The sequence below is a fragment of the Acomys minous genome, assembly GCF_964271855.1.
Source record: "Acomys minous genome assembly, chromosome: 4".
Taxonomy (NCBI): Eukaryota; Metazoa; Chordata; class Mammalia; order Rodentia; family Muridae; genus Acomys; species Acomys minous.
Window position 1 is genome coordinate 72,537,781 of NC_140486.1, and position 15,123 is coordinate 72,552,903.

General features: G+C 39.5%; 1 protein-coding gene and 1 long non-coding RNA gene across 3 annotated transcripts in view; one reads left to right on the forward strand and one right to left on the reverse strand.

Moving 5' to 3' along the window:
* The window catches only part of MIB1 (MIB E3 ubiquitin protein ligase 1), a 106,364-nt gene that overhangs the window by 26,071 nt on the left and 65,170 nt on the right, over positions 1-15,123 (reverse strand). The window lies entirely within an intron of this gene.
* Positions 6,387-12,682, forward strand: LOC311595413. 2 transcript variants are annotated; one of them, XR_014778430.1, is made up of 3 exons: positions 6,387-8,573; positions 9,586-11,378; positions 12,233-12,682. It is a non-coding gene; the product is annotated as an uncharacterized lncRNA (long non-coding RNA). The 2 variants fall into 2 exon arrangements; XR_014778431.1 differs by having other exon boundaries at positions 9,586-9,745.

The window sequence follows — 15,123 nt, forward strand, 5'->3', positions numbered from 1 at the left end:
GGAGAAAAACAGTGATCAGACATACTTGGTAGCTTGTCAGGAATAACAGAATTAAAATCTGATATATGTTTAACTAATGCTAAAATTCAGTTTGGCTCATAATGCATAAAGTCACAAGCATAATTCAATACTTACAGTTTTGAAATTGTTAATATTTTTAAAGCCAAAGAAAGTCAAAGATATCCTAAAGAACATGAAAGATTTAAAAGTCTCAGAAAACCAAAATATTAAGAAATGAGTGCTTCTTAAAGAAAAACAGCTGAGCATATCTTCAAAGAGCAAGAGTAAAACCAGAGGCAACTTTTCCTCACGAGAATATTTTGTATGGAAAACTCACTGAGGTGTCAGCCTCTAAAGTGACACTACGCCCAGAGGACTGGAATGCAAGTGTCTCTGGTGGCAGAGTTTTATGAATCCCACGTAGGAAGTTCAAAGAGTCTAAGAATAGGCTTTGACAGTGCAGATGAGAGCCTGACTGCCTGAGTTGGACTCCAGCAACTCACATGGTGAAAGAAGAGAACCCACTCCTCCTACAAGTTTTGCTCTGACCTCAACATGGGCATCATAGGGTATCCATGCACACATGTGAATACATGCTTATACATACACATAGACATACACTAAAAATAAATAAATAAATAACTGCTTTTAAAAGTTAAGCTTTGGAGCCAGGTATGATAGTGTGCAACTTTAATCCCAGCACTTAAGAGGCAGAGACAAGCAGATTTCTCTAAGTTTGAAGCTAGCCTGGATAGCCAGGGCTCTTTTATAGAGAGAAAAACCTGTCTTCATAAACGAAAGGGAGAGTGAGGGTCAGAGTGGGAATTAAGCTTTGGAGGAACCAAGAACTTCTAAACTTGAACTTACGCTGTCAAGTTTCTAAATTTAATCATTTTGGTTTTTGTTGTTGTTGTTGTTTTTTGTTTTTGTTTTTGTTTTTAGAGTATTGCTATTTACGTAGGTAAGGCTGGCTCCCTTAATCTCGCTGCCTCAGCCTCCCAAGTGCTGGGATCACAAACATGAGGCACCATGCAGAACTTGACTCAGATTACGGAAAGTCACTGGTGACACACTATACTACACAATGTATGCATATGACTGCAATATCATCACTATCACATTACACATCAGACCACATGAGAAAAAAACTTGTAAGATGTATACTTTTTCTAAAAAGTTTAAAAGATATACAAATCATAAAAAAAGATTATTAAAAATAAAATGTTATGAGGATGTAGAGATAGCTCAGAAGCTAAGAACACCTGTTATTCTTGCAGGGGACCCTGGCTTAGGAAATGGATGCTTCTTGAACCACACAGTGGCTCACGGCTGTCAGCAACTCCTCCTTTTCCTCCTGACCTCTGGGGCACCAGGTACAAATGTATATAAATCATATACATAAGTAAATCTAAAACAGCTTTTATGAAGAAATAAAATGTTATTACTTAAAAGCAACGCAAGAGGCTGGAGAGACCATGAGTGGTTAAGAGCTCCGCTCTTACGGATACCTGGGTCCAGCTCTCTACACCCTTAGGAAGCTAACAACTGTCTCCAACTCCACTTTCAGAGAATCTGATGTTCTCGTCTGGCCTCCTCAGGCATTGCATGCATGTGGCTCACAGACATGCATGCAGGCAAACACCCATGTACTTAAGGTGCCAGGTGTGGTGGAGCACGCCTTTGATTCCCGGCACTCAGGAGGCAGAGGCAGGTGGATCTCTACGATTTTGAGGCCAACCTGGTGTACGTAACAGCCAGGGCTCTGTCACACAGAGAAACCCTGTTTCCAAAAAACAAAAGGGGCATGGTGTGAGTGTGTACGGAGTAATGTAAACCAGCCACAAGGCAATAGAACAAAAAAATAGTAGATGGGGTGTGAGTCAGTTAATAGAATACTTCCCTAACAACATGTAAGGCAGAAGAGTGACACATGCTGGCACTCCTGGCGATCAGGAAGCAGTGGCAGGGAGACCAGAAGCTCAAGTGCACTCTCACCTGCACAGCACGGTCACTTTGAGCTACAAGAGACACAGTCTAAAAAAGAAACAATAGCTAAAATCCGCTGTTGACATTACTGACTTAAACCAAAGCTGTGTTACACTAAGAACTGACAGTAGTGAAGTGTGTTTAGTTTTAAATCTTTGTTTTCCCTAACTTGAAATTATTTATAAAGACTTTGACTTTTAAAAACCAGGCAAGTTACAAGTTACTGGGAGAAGGACTAAGGCAAAAGAAGAATGCCACAGAAGACAGCTATCTTCTTGCAGTATAATCTATGCAGTACCACTTAACCATGGATAGAGTTCAATTAACAACTTCTAAAAAATCAGACACTAAGACAGCATTTGGAATTCACTATCTGTGCAACCAAAGTTCAAAAGAAATACGGCATTATTTAGACCAAACGTTTCATTTTAAGTAGTTAGAAATTACAGTACTAGCAAAGTATTTTTATTTTAAAATTTATTTTTTGTGTATGAGTGTTTGGCTGAATGTGTATGTGCATCCTGGTACCCACAAAGGTCAGAAGAGGTCCTCAGAGCTCCTGGAAATGGTGATGCTGTGAGTCTCCATGCCATCGCTGGGAACCAAACCAGGGTCTCTGCAAAAGCAGCCACTGCTCTTAACCACTGAGTCATCTCTGTAGCACCTCTAATGAAGCACTCTGAATGGAAATGGTCATTTCTGATTTCCTATAAACTGCTGTATTAGTGCATGAGATGAAGAAACCAACTGTTAAGTAAATTATGAACACAGACAACACAGACTTGTGGAAGACATGCAGACATCTAATTGGGCTAAAGATTAAACTATGAAAATGAAATTACAATAAGAAACGATGAAAATTATATGTGTTTAGAAATTTAGTCTTTACTAACTGTAACGGTAAATAAAGAAGGGTGGGGCTGGAAAGACGTCTGCTCTTCCAGAGGACCTGGATTCAGTTCTCAATACCCACATGGCAGCTCAAAAATGTCTGAAACACCCTCGCCAGCATGTGGTGTCACTTGAATTTTTTATCTTAGCCATTCTGATGGGTAAAAGATGGAATCTCAGAGTCATTTTGATTTACATTTCTCTGATGACTAAAGATGTTGAGCATTTCTTTAGGTGTTTCTCAGCCATTCGATATTCCTCTGTTGAGAATTCTGTTTAAATCTGAGCCCCATTTCTTAATTGGGTTATTTGGTTTGGTGGTGTTTAATTTCTTGAGTTCTTTATATATTTTGGATATCAGACTTTTGTCAGATATAGGGTTGATGAAGATCTTTTCCCAGTCTGTAAGCTGTCGCTTTGTTCTGTTGACAGTGTCTCCTGCCTTATAGAAGCTTCTCAGCCTCATGAGGTCCCATTTACTAATCATTGACCTTAAGGCCTGGGCTGTTGGTATTCTGTTCAGGAGGTTGTCTCCTGTGCCTATGTGTTCCAGGCTTTTCCCCACTTTTTCTTCTGATTTAGTGTCTCTGGTTTTATGTTGAGGTCTTTAATCCACTTGGACTTGAGTTTTGTGCATGGTGACAAATATGGGTCTAATTAGATAGCATTTCTCTACATGTAGACATCCAGTTAGACCAGCACCGTTTATTGAAGATGCTATCCTTTTTCCATTGAATAGATTTGGCTTCTTTGTCAAAAATCAAGTGACCATGTGTGTGTGGATTCATTTCTGGGTCTTCGATTCGATTCCATTGATCAACCAGCCTATTGCTGTGCCAGTACCATGCTGTTTTAATTACTGTTGCTCTATAGTACAGCTTGAGATCGGGTATGGAGATTCATCCTGGGGATCTTTATTTATAGAGGATTGTTTTAGCTATTCTGGGTTTTTTGTTTTTCCATATGAAGTTGAAAATTGATCTTTCAATGTCTTTAAAATATTGTATAGGTATTTTGATAGGGATTGCATTGAATCTATAAATTGCTTTTGGTAAGATGGCCATTTTTACTATGTTAATGAACATGGGAGATCCTTCTATCTTCTGATGCCATCTTCAATCTCTTTTTTCAGAGATTTAGAGTTTTTTTTTCAAACAAGTCCTTCACTTGCTTGGTTAGAGTTTCTCCTAGATATTTTATATTGTTCGTGGCTATCGTGGAGGGTGTAGTTTTCCTAATTTCTTCCTCTGCATGATTGTTATTTGTATATAGGAAGGCTACTCACTTTTTTGAGTTAATTTTGTATCCAGCCAATTTGCTGAAGGTGTTTATCAGCTGTAGGAGTTCTCTGGTGGAATTCTGGGGGTCACTTATGTACACTATCATATCTTATGCAAATAGGGATAATTTGACTTCCTCCTTTCCCATTTGGATCCCCTTGGTCTCCTTTTGTTGTCCTATTACTCTGGCTAGAACTTCAATAACTATATTGAAGAGATATGGGGAAAGTGGGCAGGCTTGTCTGGTCCCCGATTTTAGAGGAATTTCCTTGAGTATCTCTCCATTTAATTTGATGCTGACCCCCAACACCTGGATGAAGATGTGTATGTCTCTGTTGTACATTGTCTCTGCTGTTTCTACACTACCCTCTTGACAAGTCATTGCACAGCCCACACTCAAGTAGTGCAAAGCCATGTCCCCTGTCTGAGAGAAACATCTACACATGCTAACCGGCAGTCTATACTGGAGCTGTGCAGTCACTCTTCTGTTAAGATCTCTCCCTCCCTCCCCCCCCCCCCTCTCTCTCTCTCTCCAGATACACACACACACACACAGTAAATTTTTAATGATTTATTTTATATGCATTGTTGTTGCTTTGCCTGTCTGTATGCCTGTGTGAAGGTGCCTGATGATCCCTGGAACTGGGGTTACTGGCGGTTGTTAGTTGCCACTTGGGTGTGGGGAATTGAAGCTAGGCCCTCTAGAAGAACAGCAGTGGTGGAGCCATCTCTCCAAGCCCCTCTTCAGAGATCCTAACTAGAAATGTGTCAACCCTTTCAGAAAAGTAAACAACACAACACATGACCTTGAGAAGAGAAACCAACGTTGGGCCCGGCCTGCAAGGTAAGCTCTGGGGAAAGAGGCCCTGGTGCCCTCAGTACACTGAGAACACATCAGAGCAGTCTTTCTTCCTCCTACAGCACGGGCAACGTTAGAACGCAGCACAGAGCCTGTGAGGACAGCTTCAGGCTCTTCTCTGCAGCACTTCCTGCTGAGCCGACTGCTATGTTGCAAGCACTGGACCGAGAAGTTACATGCAAGACACTGCTCTGGCTCAGTAAGCAAGTCAATCTCTTCTTAAGCCAACAGATTGTTAATTGCAGATTTAGTGTTGTTTTTCCCAAAAGGGACATACTTTTCTACTTCTCAACTAGTTCTTTACCAACAGGTTAAGGACATAGATATTTTATGGATAAGATCTTACTACCAGTTAAGCAGGCATTTGTAAACAGTGCCAAAGAGGCATTGAGTTCCAGTACAACTAAGAGTGGTGCCTAGCCTAATCCTTGGCACATGGCAGTGCTGAGGCATTTGCTGAATGACGAACAAATGAGTTCCAAGAAGCAGAGGGACACGCAGCTGTCTACACTGGCATGTCGTACTCAAATGGCACTGGGTCAATTTCTAGTGCCTGCCATGCTATTCCTAATGTCTTTCTTCAGCAAAAGTGGAAACATTTTCTCAAATAAACCCAGCAGGTAAACTATGAAAGTACTGCATATTAGTATCATTTAATGTTAGAACAGCATTGCACTGGGTGTTCAATAAATGTTTGCTTAGTTACTTTAAGAATTCCTTAAATAGAAGGTAAAATAGGTTAGGATAGAACCCATGAAGAACTCTAAGAAAGTTTAATCAAGCACAAACAGAAGTTTTTGGAGTCATTTCAAACATTACTACACAATTGTATACAAAAGGAGATTCTTTGCACATGGAAAGCACAGAGCTCAATGTTTTGCTGAGTGTAAAAAACGAAGAAACACAGGGAATCCACTCTGAGTGTCCAGGCAGGTACTGGTAACGGCAGGTTCTGGGTGGATGGCTGAGCCCCAGGCGTCATTTCAACGTCACAACTCAGCACAGGAGCATGGCCCAGTGTTCACTGCCACCAAGCAGGAAAGTGGGGTAACTTAGGATCAGAAAATTAAGTTCTCTTTTTCTTTTTAAGTTCTTTTCTTAATGTGTACACATTTTGTACAGCTAGAAAAGGTCATGTTTTCTAAAATTTGAAAGTATCTACAGAAGCATTCCTTTGAAGCCATCACCTCAGGAGAGTTAACCTGAAGACAAAAGGTGTCAAGGACAGCCCCCTGCTGGTGTGAAGTCAAGGACAGCCCCTGCCGGTGTGAAGTCAAGGACAGCCCCCTGCCAGTGTGAAGTCAAGGACAGCCCCTGCCGGTGTGAAGTCAAGGACAGCCCCTGCCGGTGCGAAGTCAAGGACAGCCCCCTGCCGGTGCGAAGTCAAGGACAGCCCCTGTCGGTGTGAAGGGACAGTACTTCTACTTGACTCTTAGCTCCACATGCACTTAAGCGAATACTTCTGAATTAAGAACAAGGCGCACTTGGTTTCTCCTGCCCATTTTTTCAGGTTTTTGAGATTTAAATTTTACCTCCATAGATTTGTTGGGTTTCATATTTTAATGCTGCTCATTTTCTGTTAAAAACAAATGTCGATATTTAAATTTAATCTGAATGTACTAGTAAAATTGAGAATTCTGATATAATTATTGTTTTTAAGACACATACTACATAGCAAAATTATACCAAATTCATGACCATTTTACTTTGTGGGCAGTTATACCTAAATGCTATTTTGAAAACTGGAGTCATGGCTTATAGGAAAAGAGAGCAAGCCCTTCATACTTTGGTTTAAGGCAGAGTTTCATTCACACTGAAAGGCGCCTCTGACTTGCACACGCAGAGCTTAAAGCACATACTTCTCCAAAGGCATTCCCACTGCATGTGCACTGCACACTGCACGCCGCGACCGCAGTGGACTATGAGCCCCACATGCTGCTCTTTCTTTCTGGGCTTATGTCACAAATACTATATAGATTTTATTTACTATTTTTGCTTTCATTCAAGTACTAGTTTTATGTTTTAAAAGTAGCTATAGAAATAACTGTGCCCTAAATGTTAACTGTACAAAATGCCTACAGGCCGACAGCTGTGTAATATATTAGTATACAAGACGTTTTAACCAATAAAAAAAAGGTCAGATTATGAAATATTTTGGCAGCAGAGGAATTTTACATGCCCCAGATCTGCCCGAAGACTGTCTTATAGTAGCCGGGGCAAGTTTTGTGCCCCTCTTTCTCTGTTTCTCTGCAGTGCTTCTAAGTATAGTGACAGCCGCGTGAGGTTTTCCTAGCCTCAGCACAAGCTCGGGGAGAATCTGGGAAATGTAAGTGGAAACATGAGACACCGCTTTATTTGGCAGTACTTAAAAAAAAAAAAAAGCAGGACAAATGGCAAAGCGGTGTTGGGACCACAGGAAGAACAATCAATAGGCAGAAAGCAAGATGCAAGCTTCCTCGGCCTTTAGATCGACAATCGACAGCTGAGAGACTATTTTTTGCTATGGTTGACTAAATATGGTCAGGGAAGAGAGAGGGACAAGAGAGACTGTTTGCCTGGGAGTGCATGTTTCAAATGCTTAGCTGCCTATAAAGCTCTAACAGCCTAGGCTGTGGTCACTGAGGGAAGAGTATAAGGTGGCCTCTGTGGTGACTCTGTGGAAGTCCTGACCGCGCCTGCAGACTCACCTCTGGATATGACAAGGCAGCTGCATTCCAGATCTACCATTTACCCTGGAAACGCAAACTCCTGTTTCCCCAAAAGAATCTCAAAGCAAGAAAGACGCAGACTATTTCCTGAGGCATCAGAAGAACCTAATATACTCTGGCGGGCACAGGAAACAGGGTGAATGTTTATAGCTACTTGGAAGAGTGTAAGGTGTGTTTGGGGTTTTGTTTGCTGGGGTTTTTGCTTGTCTGTTTGTTGATTGGTTGGTTTGCTTGTTTGTTTGTATCTATCTTAGATTATATAATTAACTTCCTCTGTAACTTTTTTCCTCTTGTGAATCATTTCATCTAACAAATTAACTAGGTACATTTTCTTTGCTATTGTAGCAATCTTTCCCCACTACCTAACTTTCTCTACATATCTATGCAATAACTGATACATTACACTCCAAATCATATGACCAAAGTTGATTCAACTTTAGGGCATGTGTGTGTGTGTGTGTGTGTGCGTGCGCTGAGGAAGTAGATTATCTATTTTCTTTTCTGTGTGTACTTATTGTCTCACATTTATCTTAAAAGGCAGGGTCTGTGCTCACGTACACCCCTTACTTCACCCAGTGCTTAAAAAGAAGTGCTGAGTCAGCAAGCGTGTGCCGGAGCGTGACTGAAGAGACTCCCAACGTCGTTACCTCTCTTTCCCTGTCGTGCCGCAGGCGCTAAACGCACAGGTGACCAAACACGAGGGCTGACTTGTAAGGATGCTTCGACTCTCGGTGTTCATCTGTGCCTGGGCATAGGCTGATTTCAAAGCGCAGATTGACAATTTAGTTTTCAAAATGCCACTGTCCAAACAGCATGCCAGGCAACTTCAAACTGTACCATCCACCACAGGCATTACATTACTAACGATTTAGCCTTTATTGCTTGAGATCAAAGGATTGTTTCAATCGCTTCTCACTTCCCCAGTAACTCTGCATCCCCTGCCTCCAGAGTACAACGGCTTTTAAAAGCTGCTTCAAGACTTAGGTAAGCAGGAAACACGGCAGGTTACAAACGTTCCCAGCCTACCCCGTGTACTGTTTAGGCCACAGGAATATGGATGACGGTGCAGGGTGTGACTCTCAGCTGCACTGCTGCCTGGGACTGTGCAAGAGCTGCAGGAGCTCTCTTCACAGGCTGTAGAAATTCTAACCAACATCCACCACCTCCAACACTCCCTTTTCTTTCTTTTTGTTTTTTGTTTGTATGTTTGTTTTTGTTTTTTGAAACAGGGTTTCTCTGTGTACCCTTGTTTGTCCTGCCTCTGCCTCCCTCCTGAGTGCTGGGATTAAAAGCATGCACCACCACAACTGGCTCAACACTTCCTTTTCTATACTTTCCCAAATCTCAGATTTTCTTGAAGTCTCCTTTTGAATTAGCCTTATAAATGCCATAGTGATTACTGGCTACTCACAAAAAAAAAGTTTTTTTCTCCTTTCTTTTACTAAAATATTCAAGGTAAAACACAGACACTCAAACTAAAGTGTTTCTGTTTTTTGAGAACTTTGGAAACGTTATAGTACTTTTCCTTTATATTAACCATTTTTTAAAAAGTAATCTGTACAAACCAAATACATGTCTATTTGAATTTGTAATTCAATGCAAACAGAAACAGAAAATTCAAGAATAACAAGAAAACAAAGAACTTGCCAATTGATAATGAGTTTTATCTGTTATTTTGAAAATAATTTTCCATTTAAAAACATTCATTCACACATGCAATGAAATGACCTAATTTTCAAAGCCTGTGTTAACTGTAAAGTCAATTCTAGTTATAGTAATTTGTTCCTTCCAATAAATTTTAAGTAAAAGTATTTGATTTATAAAAGTAATTTAAAGCAAATTAATTATCATCTGTTTATAGGATCTAGAAGCAAATTATAAAGAAGAAAAAGGGCCTGTGGCTGAGAAAACAGTAAGCAGGCGCTGGCATTTCTGAGTATACTTAGGCTTCTGCACTTCTTGAAAAAGAACCGAGCGGGACAAAGCATGGCAGGAACACTAAGTGGCATGAACGGGATCAGGTAAATCTCTTGTAAATTTCAGTCTCTGATAAGCTAATCTCTGCACGTAATCTATTACTACTGTTCCAGATCAGTAGTCAGAATGTTTTACTTATGAATGGGAAGCGGGTTGCTTCGTGTTTCCACAGCTAAAGGCTTAGTAGCGCCTACTCAGAGCACATACTTCTTTATGTACCCATATGAACATATGATGCTATGGAATGTAAAGAAGTATGTATTTTGGGTAGGCAATGGCCACCAAAAGGAGCTTTACTGCAGCTAAAGGAAAACTTTCCAGGAGGATGAGCTGCATATTCTGAATTAACCCTACGTCAAGTAAATGGCCACAGACAACACTAACATCCCATTCCAAAAGTGCCAGCCACTCAGGTGCAGACTAATACCACCGATACCATAATCAAAGGAAATGTTCCATGCAAGTGGATTCCAATTCTCATTTTGAAACATACTATCCGCTATATTGTTTGAGTACTCACATGTTTAAAATTTGACTACTAGAAGGGAAAATGTATTGCTAGCACAAACAGTGAGACACAGATCAACCATTTTCTATCGTCACAATCTGATCTTCATTTAAGTGCATCATATCTAACAAATCAGGACCAACAGATCTAACAAGAAAAATAAAGCAACAAAAAGTTGGTTTTACTCATATTTTAATAGCTATTCTTCACTTGTGGTAAAATTTATCACCTATTAAAATCAGAAGACTTTCTAAGGCAATCTTGTCAGTTTTATATTTTCTTCTCTGTCAGCTATAGAAGCCATAATTTTAAAAGACTACCTTTTAAGTAAAATTATGAAATCACTGGCCCTTCCTCTAGTTTGTCTTCATTCTAAGTGCAGTTAATATTTAAAGCATGATATAGAATGATAAAAATGACAAAATGCTGGGCCACAACTAAAAGTAAACAGGAAATAATAGTAAAAAAAATTGTCAAATATTTAAAGTCTGTATTATGTCTGCTTATAGGAAATGGTATTACTCTGCTCATAATGAACTATGAACAACTATATTAGTTATTCCAAAGGTCTGAAAGGTTTTAATAATTCTTTAAAAACATATTTCAGCCACTAAGAATTTCTGTTACAATCCTGAGAAAATATAAAACTGAAAACTGGTTCTGTTGCTTCCAAGTTTAGCTTAACATACCTAGGGGTGTTTTCAGTCACTCTGAAAGGTCATATCCAGCACTGAGATCAGCTGTCCCTTCTGAAGTGCGCACATGTTCAACTCTGGGCATCTGCTGACACTGCTGTAAGTCAGACATTTCAACTGTCTCCCTGACGGGGATGACAGATGCTGACATTATCAGACGCTGTACTATTTTTTCCCATGGCCTCTTCTTGCCCTGATATGGCCAGTACACGAAACTGAACTATCCAAAAGCACACTTGAGCAACTGGACTTGCTGAATGGCTGCCATGTAACTACTAAAAATAGAACCAGCCTAGTGCTATCTTCAGCACTTAAGTTCAGGCAACTGAATACCTGTCTCACTGTTAGGGAAATGATGGCAAGGATTCAATTACACTAATTTCACCAGCAGGACAATGACTACCAGCAAGCAGACGCAGAACACAAGAGTAAATTATCTGCGTATTGTCTGGGCTTGTTCTGTCCTTCTCCCAGGTTAGTTTGAAACACTAAATCAATATAGTATTTCACTTAGGGCTCCTAGTTTACAGACAAACTATAATTTATCAGACTTTTGTAAGTATGTTTCAGAAGACATTCTCTTCAGGCAGGAAATCTACAGCAGAACCATATTGACAAGTACTTAAGTGCTGTTTTTAAGTATCACGGGTTAGATTTTAATACTCAAAATTCATGGTATTACCGTTCTTATAGATTTATACTCAAAATAGCACAGAATTTAGTCATTGAAATAGATATAAAAAAAAGGTTAAATTATGACCCTAAGGTTAGTATGCCAACATAAGCAAAGAATGACATGACGTGTGATCTATTTATAAGCTAAAGGGCAGAGGCGTTTCCTTAAGGTCATTTCTATCTCTCCACTTCCTGTCAGCAACATGCTTAGTCCTCAGATATCACACTATAGTAGAAGCAGTGCAGAGATGTGTAGCTAACACGACTCTTTCTCAATTTCTAATTTATTATTTAAAAACCAGGCTTGCAGCGAGGCATGACGGCACACAGCTTTAATCACAGTACTCAGAGACAGACAGATCTCTGTTTGAGGCCAGTCTGCTCTAAAAAGGAATTTCCAGGACAGGGCTAGATAGAGAGACTCGAAAGAAAGAAAGAAAGAAAGAAAGAAAGAAAGAAAGAAAGAAAGAAAGAAAGAAAGAAAGAAAGAAAAGAAAGAAAGAGGGAGGGAGGGAAGGAGGGAGGGAGGGAGGGAGGAAGGAAGGACGGACGCATCCAGTGATAAATTGGAAACTTTACATGGAAATACACTATGCTTTGTTTGTTCTTTTAAATGTTGTTGGTTTTGAAAGAGGTTATTGTGTGCATTTCAGAGTTAAGATGCACATTAATGTATTAAAAAAGAAGACTTCTGAGCTGCAAGAGGAGCAAGTGGCAGAATATATGCCTAAAATGGGGGTTTTACACTGAGCGACCAGCACACCAGTGTGGGAACGTCTAATACTTGTCATGATAGATTTTTACAAACGAGAACTTAACCTGTTTGGATCCTGAACTAGCAGCGGCAATGCTTTGCTAAAGCTGGTAAAATGGAACCAAATCGCCTCTTCAATGGATTTGGTCCCCTTCAACCAGCTGTAGCTATGCATTGATCACCACAGGACAGCCAGCACTTCACCTGTGATCACGGACAACATGTCAGCTAGTTTCAACTCTCTGGATTCATTCAGACTGTAACTAAAAGCAAGTAACTTGCAACTGCCAACTGTATCTGGAAGAACTAAAGTGGTTAAAGATGTTTATTAAAAGCTTTATGAAAAATATGTGCCAAAAAGGATTTCAAATAAAGTTATTGGTTGTGGTCTTTGGTATTAACTTTTCATCTTAATTAATACATTTTTAAAACTTAAAAAAGCACTGCACATTTAAAAAAATTACATTACTAATTTTGTTAATCTTTTGTTTTGTTTTTTTCGTTTTTTGTGGGTTTTGTTTGTTTGTTTTTTGTTTTTTGAGACAGGGTTTCTCTGTGTAGCCTTGGATATATTGGACTCGCTTTGTAGACCAGGTTGGCAATTAAATTTCTTATTCTTCTGAAAATGATAATAAAATATCTACTGTACTCCCTAATGAAAATGAAGAAAGCGTCTGAGAAATTCACCAAAAACTCACATAAAAACATGATGCGCACTTGGGAGGCAGAGGCAGGTGGATCTCTGTGAGTTCGAGGCCAGCCTGGTCTGCTAGGACTACACAGAGAAATCTTGTCTCAAAAAAACAAAACAAAAACAAAAAAACATGATGGGAGTATCATAATATGTTTCACATGGATATGAGTATTTTAAGAGTTATTATATATAAGTCTTAAAAGATACTTAATGTATATTTGCACGTGTCTGCGTTGTGGGCACGTGTGGGCAGAGGCATTTGATTCCCCTGGAGTTACAGACAGATGTAAGCCACCTGCCATGGGTGGCTGAAACTGAACTCACATCCTCTAAAAGCCGTCTGTGCTCCTAACTGTTGAGCCACCTCTCTAGCACACGGTATGGTTGTTTTAAATTATGGAAAACCATTATAATATTTAGCACTCCAGAATGCAGTCATTATCTTCATCAGGACTAGTCTTCAATTTTAGCACTGAGTTTTAGCATAATGCTGCAGAATGCTGTCTCTGGAACAGACTTCACAATAAATATTTAATTTGTCTGACCCTGAACCTGAAGCAAAAGCTTTTAATGTTCAAAACAGAAAGAAAACACTAAAACATCACTACTCATTACTTATGAGGGAGGATTTTCAACTCTCCACAACCCTTACTTGTAAACATACTACTGTCCTCTTGCTGTCTCTAAGTGGAGAGAAACTGAAGGAGACAAAAACAGGGACCAATACGCACCTAATTCTGTCAGTAACTACAACAGAACCGTGGATGGCTTACTGTTGCTCAATAAGCAAACACCTCAGCAACTGACGAAGGCCTGCAGGCAAGCACCCGAGCAGCGCTTGGATGCTTGCTCATCCAAATAAATCTGACTTTCATTATATCAGCACAAACAATATTTTATCTTGAGTTACAACTAAAATTTTACCCAGTGGAGATAAAGTAACAGGAATAAACTCTAGGGGGAAACATCTCTATGAACATCAAATATTTGTCTGGAGATATAGCTCAAGGGTACCTCAAATATACAATGTCCTGGGCTCAACCTCCAGCACCCTCAATACAAAACAAACAAGCACACCAAGTATTGGAAAACATGACCAGTGTTATTCTGAGTTAAAATTCTTAAACCTTATCAGCTTTGAAATTTACAATCTGTATTGATCTTCACCTTCAAGTCCAGGTCTCAAAATAAATCTTCCATGAATATAACGTACCTACACATATTTTCAAGTCCAAGATAAAAGTTTTCCTTCAGAAAAGTACATCCAATAATTATCAGTTTTTCAATATTACTGATGCACTACTGAAAAATTACTGTTCTTAACTAAAAGCAAAGCCAAGAAATGTACTAATTTCCACAGGCACACACATAAGTGCCTATGTAAGTCTAGAAATTTCCTACATTTTCAATCATAAAAAGGGGAAATGATTACAAGCAAATACTTGTCCTGAGACTGGCTTATACAATGTTGGAGGAAAAATTAATGGGGGAAAAAGTACAAACATTCTAAAAGGAAAAAGAAAAAAAAATCAGAAACACCCAAGAATTATACTAACTAAAGAACTATTTACTAGTTACAATTAAAGAGGAACATAAGTCCCACATGCAGCCCATCACATTAGGGAAAAGCAGGCAGTGCCAAAACAAGGTCACAAGAACAGCCTCAAACACTCAGTATGGATGACAGACATATTCACAAGACTAGAGAACGCTCAAAGAAAGGGAAGTGTCAGCACTAGGAAATAACAATGTGTCATATCTACTTCCCCACCCCCACCCCTTACCCTCTGAGACAGGGTTTCTCTGTGTAGCCCCGGCTGTCCTGGAACTCACAGAGATCTGCCTGCCTCTGCCTACCCAAGTGTTGTAATTACAAGTGAGCACCACTGTGCCCAAGCCACATTTGCTTTTTTAAAGTAAGAATAAAGGTATTTAAAAAAAAAAGGTTAACTGCTAAAATACCTGTTATGAGAAAACTCTCAAAACACTTCAACATGCTACTATAATTGATACATGTTTATATAAACATTTACTATCTTCAAATAAAACCTGCATATGACAACCAACCGTCACCGCCACCTAAAATATACTAAATA